This window comes from Lissotriton helveticus, chromosome 4_1 (assembly GCF_964261635.1).
Source record: "Lissotriton helveticus chromosome 4_1, aLisHel1.1, whole genome shotgun sequence".
Taxonomy (NCBI): Eukaryota; Metazoa; Chordata; class Amphibia; order Caudata; family Salamandridae; genus Lissotriton; species Lissotriton helveticus.
In genome coordinates this window covers 773,690,678-773,696,738 of record NC_136063.1, presented here as the reverse complement: position 1 = coordinate 773,696,738, position 6,061 = coordinate 773,690,678, and positions in this window count along the sequence as shown.

Genomic DNA, 6,061 nt, shown 5'->3' with positions numbered 1-6,061 from the left:
CAGCCCGGAGACCACATAAAGGTCAAGGTCTTCGAGAGGTCGAACATCTTGGAACCGAGGTGGCGAGGACTGGAGCAGGTGCTCCTAGCGACAAGCACAGCCGTTCGAATGAAGAACAGGAAGAATTGGGTCCATAGCACTCACTGTTAGTGAGTGTCGCCTGCCTTGGTGGAACCTGCTGTGTTGACCGATTATCGAGAGATTCTGGAAACAGAGAAGGGCCACGCTATCTCACCTGATGAATCTGAGGGAGTCTTCCTGGACCACACGATCCCTGAGGTATCGCGATACCAACTGAGGCTGAGGAAAGAATCTACTTTGCTGAAAAAGACTGGTTGAGCAACCGCCCTGGGTTGGTGTGGGGCAAAGTGACACCCGTCTTGACCCTCGGTGAAGAAATCAACGGCTGCCCAGGGCAAAGAGCTCCAATGATTGTTTAACGACGAAGTGATCATGTCTACAGAGAGATCAACTGTTGCTAAAATGAATAACAAAAAGATCGTTTGTGCTGTAGGGTTTGTTGTTGCTATGGTGGCTATAGCACTAATAACTTGGTTTGTAGAGAAAGTGGATCCTGCTTGACAATTGCTGATTGCCACTACTCCTGCACCAGTTGAGCATTGTTACTTTACGCTTCCCTACCATGAGCAGAAGCATCTACAATCTTACCTGAATAACACATTTATTCAGATGTTGCATCATACACATAATGCCACAAATACCACCGACTGTTGGGTGTGTGGGATGATACCTGCTCACCAAAAGAAAAGGGGAACACCTTTTATTCCTCTTCCTTTCTCACACAATGGTTTTTGTCAAGCTTGGTTTGCGCTTCTGATTGCTTCAAAGAAAGCGACAGTTGGAAGGATTAATTATCATCTTAATAAAGTTTGTTACCCTGATGAAGATGGTTACCCTCAAGCTAAAGGAACTAAATAGGAATGGGTAGAGTATCAACTGGTCAATATTTATATACCAAATGTTTTCACGAACACAAGAACTATAAAGAACACTGGACGATTTGTAATTTCTGTGACCAGAGCTAAATCAGATTTATGTATAGAAAGTATTGGGAAAATTCCAGCGGGAAGGAGTGAATGTACTGTGACATTAACTATTGAAGGTGCCAATAATAATAGTTTTACATTGTCACATAATACACATTTCGTAAGTGGTAGTAAGGGATATTAACAACTCCAAATTGGATGGTCCGAAGTATGTTATGTATACTTTCTGTTACCTCCTGTGTTCCTGGTCCCTCCATCGTATCACCAAGGTTTCAAAATGTACAATGATATCTCTAAGAACAGATACAAAAGAACAATAAGTACAGATGAGGTTGATCAGACCGACACCATTTTGCAAAAATATGTTGACTTTAATTTGGGCTTGTTTTTGTTTGTGGGTGCTGCATTGAACAGTAGAAAGAAAAGGCGATTCACTCGTGTTGTGGAAGCTGTTACCTATCAGACAGCCATGGCACTTGGGAACATTACAGAAGAACTGCAAATTGCAAGAATTGTAGCACTCCAAAATCGCATGGTTCTTGATGTGATTCTAGCTGATCGAGGTGGTGCATGTCGCATCATCGGCAGCAGCTGTTGTGTTTACATTCCAGATCACTCACCTTCAGTGTATAATGCAATATCAAAACTGCATAAAATTGCTGCAGAGATCCACCCAGAGACTGGTACGTGAACTTTTTCGAGCTGGTTCTGGACACTCTGTCACTTGGGGCTGGAAGATACTGACTATCCTATGTATAATACTGGTGATACAATTTACATGCTGTGTATTTATACAATATGGTCTCATGCTTTGCTCCATTTGCATCACTGCTTGTACACCTGTTAAGAGAGATGTTGCAGAAATGAAAGCCCAACGTTTGTTAAATAAAGAGGTCACTGAAATGATGAACATCAATGTACAGGATATGAACCTAGATTACCCTAGATGAACGAAAGTCTTCAGCTAATACTAAAAGGGTTGTCTGTTGTAATTTGGCAGCGATCAGGGTTAGCATCTAGCTGAAGCCATCTTAGATTTGGCAGCCATTTTGTATGCCATGTGCTCACCATGTGCTCTGTCCTACTTTTCTGTTGTCTGCTCTTGCACTCTGCCTAGTGACAATATATTTAGCCTCTTCTGCTTTGCACATACTCAGTTGAGCTTGCAGCTGTCTATACAGCTGCTATTAATCTGTAACTGTCAGGATGTGTTTACTAGAATTAGTACCTGTTAGCTCCTCCCACTAGTTGATTGCTCATTTTCTGTATGACCTTATATGTACCTTAAACCTTCTTTCTGTTCTTATACCACCTTCTTTTGAGCCCCTGTGTGGGTATAAAAGGTCCATGTACCTACTGTTCTGTGTGCTACTTCATACACTACCGAAGGGTGTTGTGTGAATGTAGTTCCACCTGATGAGGTTAATAAACATTGTATTTTATATTCCAGTTTCCATGCCAACTTCTTCCTATTGGTCTAAGGACGTTGTGCAGAGAAGGGCGAACCCCTAGCACGGGTAGGTCTAGCTGAGGCTCACCACAACACTAGTAATAATTTTTGGAGGATTTTGTTTCCAATAATCCACACTACGGTTTCTCTTATGAATTGTGTGATGTGACTGATACCTTGTATTTATGATGCAACTTTTCACTTCCATAGGGTTTTCACTCACGTGAGGTGTTTTTCTGCTCTATTCACCTTTGGTCAAATAGCGCGTCATGTGTATATTTCCAACACTGTACCATGTCTTTTATTCTTTCCCCAGCCCTGAAGAGTCACAGGCTTAAAGCCCGCTTGACAAAACACGTGTTGGCTGGTTGTTTTGCTTTGATGTCTCCCTTCCAAAAAGGAAGGCCTAATATATTGCATTTAAAAAGAACCCATTCATATGTGTCTACCTTGTTTCATTAATTACGTATTTGCTTATAACTGTTAAAAAAACTTTTGATATTGATTTATCGCAACGTGTGCACAGGACTTGTGTTGTATCTAAAGAAGTAATTGATGATGCTATTGATCTCTATCAAATGAATCAAGCAAAAGGAGCTCCTGTGAGGCTTTGGGAGAAAAGTTTAGAAATTTGCTGTTTTCCACCAATGTTTCCCACTGGAGGATGTGGCCAATTTGATGATCGCCCTGTACAGATACTAGCAGCTGAGTACCGATCAGCCAGATTATACTCAGAGGATCCAAGATTTCAGCAGTGCATTCCTGTAGGAAAATAGAATCGGTTTTTATGGTTACCTCCATTTTTTTGCCTGGAGCAATCCTGTCTCTGACTAGTCTGATTGGGATACTGCTAATCGGGACCCCAGTCTCCGTGCTTTCTCCCTTAAATTGATATGGTAACTACTTAGGTACAACCCAGATTGGACACTGGTGTACACTTATCAGTCCCTAGTATATGGTACTGAGGGACCCAGGGCATAGGTACACCAGAGGTTCCCCATGGGCTGAAGCATGTATTATGCAACCCATGAGGGACCACTCAATCTGTTACTACAGGCCTGCCATTGCAACCTGTGTAAGCTGATGCTAGAACCACTAACGAAAGATATAGGTTTCCATATATCTAAAGTCACTACACTTAAAACCTATGTCACCCTTTAAGCAGGCCTTTTAATCCTGAAATCAGGGTGCTCAGTTCTAAGTGTGAGGGTGCCCCTGCATGAGCAGGACACCCCTATAGCCTTAAACAGGGTGGTAGGTATGATTCCATGCACTGTAAAGCTCCTCCGGGAGGCCCTCAGTGTTCTTGGTACCAGTCTTCTAGACCTGGACAGCACAACATGGCTGCTGTTGACCACAAAAACAATTCTGTCCTCCTGATGCTGAGCCAAGCTCAAACAGAAGTAGGCAGAACAATAGGTATCCTGTCACAGGGAGGTGTGACCACCTCCCAGACAGGGTTTAGTGTATTGGGGACGGGTGGGAGCACTTGCCAGAGCCACTCAGTTTGCTTGTAGGGCCCATTTGGTGCCCTCCTTGCATAGTCCAGTTCAAACTAGCTCAAAGAGAAGTTGGCTCCCGCTCCGGCGTGAAACTGGACAAAGGCCGTGGGAGTGTCCTCCCCACTGTCCGAACCTTTTCCCTGGGAGGGAACCCTGAATCGTCACAACCCTTTCCTTAGGGTGCTTAAGGGATTATCTGAGGGTGGGTCCCTAGGTTCATCGTGGGACACGTTTAAATTTGAGATACCACTTCTTCTTCAACCGTCAGGGAACTCTGGACTTCGCTGAACTTCGCTCATGGCATCAATGCTGTAAATTGGAAGACTCCAGCTGCTCCTGATCTCATTGTCCTGCTTGTCTGCTGCAACATCCATGCCTGTGTTCCATACAGGAACCTTGCAAGACACCTGAAGGAATCTCCCTTGAAGTGAATGAGTCACTTCCCTGCATCTGCAGGCACCACAACTAAGCTGACCGATCTGCTGATCCTGGGCTCTCACAGACTCCAAGAGGCTTAACAATGCAGGTGGTTGTTCTCCACATCTCTCCAGGATTGCCCTGCCCTCTCACCAAGTTTGAGGCCAGTATCCCTCATCAGAGCCGCAGGAACTAAACCCGTGTGCACAGCATCGATATGCCTTTACGGGGGCTTGTTGGCTTCATTCCATTAAGATCTTTGGGCAACAATTAGCCCTCACCACAAACACCTCCAGTGACCAACATCTTCATCCTCACTGCATCACTTGCATTGCAGGCTTGCTTCTTTGGTGAGCTGCTCAAGGTCCTCCTGCGACCACAGTGCCTCCAGCCTGTGGGTCCTTTTGAGGGTCATCTTTATATTCTGCAGGCTGTTCTGGTTTTCGGGGCCTGCCCTGACTCCCCTGCTTGTGGTGAGTCACCTGGACATTGGTGGTCCCAACACTGCACCTTATTTGCTTTCAAAATTATTTACAGTTGCCAAGGCTTGTTGGTGCTTTCAACGGACACCAACCCCCTCAACTCTCGACACCTGACGTCGGAAAGCTCGTGAAGTACCCCTGGTTTTCCACAATGCTGCCTGGTCCTCACAGTTGTAGCTCCAAGGTCACCGTCATCTCACCTGCAACGCCTGACTTTGGTGGGCATTGGTCTTCCACGCCTCCTGGTCACTCCTGAGTGGCATAGACTCTGTTCCCTCTGCTTGCAGGTACTTCTCAACTTTAATCCACCTTTGGGTTCCTTCGGACACTTTCACCTTCCCCAGCAGCAGCATTTTCCTGAAGTTCTCCATTGAGTTTGATAGCGGTTTCTGATGCCACTTCAAACCTTAGCACCTAGATTCCCTGGTGTAGGTATTCTGGGTTCTAGGGTATCCACTGGTGGGCTGGCTCTCCACCCTTTTGTCTCTCGTGGGGTTTCTTCAGGGTCCAATGGGAAGGGTGCTTCTTCTTTAAGATTGCAACGCGACTTACTCTTTGACTTGTACTAATTCCACGGTCGTGTTCCCACTCTGCACACGACCTTCGTGGGGCTCCTGGTTACTTACCTCGGGTGGCTCTTTGGATCCATGGCACTTTCACGTCTTCTGGGTATAGTCTTGACTGGATTTGTGGTTTGCATACCACTATTTTAGTATATGGTTTCGTCTTCCCCTGGGGACCACTGTGTATTTCATGCTACCTACCTGTCTCTATTGAAAAAAATTGTGTGCATTGTGTATATCTGCGGCTAGGTGATATCTGTATGTGTTAGTGAGTGTCTTATAATAAATTCATATTTTTATAACTATAAGGTGTTGTTCTTTTTTACTTAATCGATACCTATAAGACTATGTTCTGGTAAAACAAGCTTCTTTACACTCCTTCTGGACTAAGCCTGAAGGCTGCTGCCTCCACATCTACCACTTTGAGACCTTTCTAAGGTTGTCTAAGACCTCTAAAATCACCATAAGGGTTGTTACATAAGTGTGCATCATATACCAGGCAAGCCTCTCACAATTCCCTACGTATTCCATCTTCTGTTTGAGAGTGACTTGTCTGGACTTTCATATGTTGTTTACTACATACTGAAGACATGAGTTAATCTTCAAAATCTCTCTGCAAAGGAATTCATTGACAAACGTC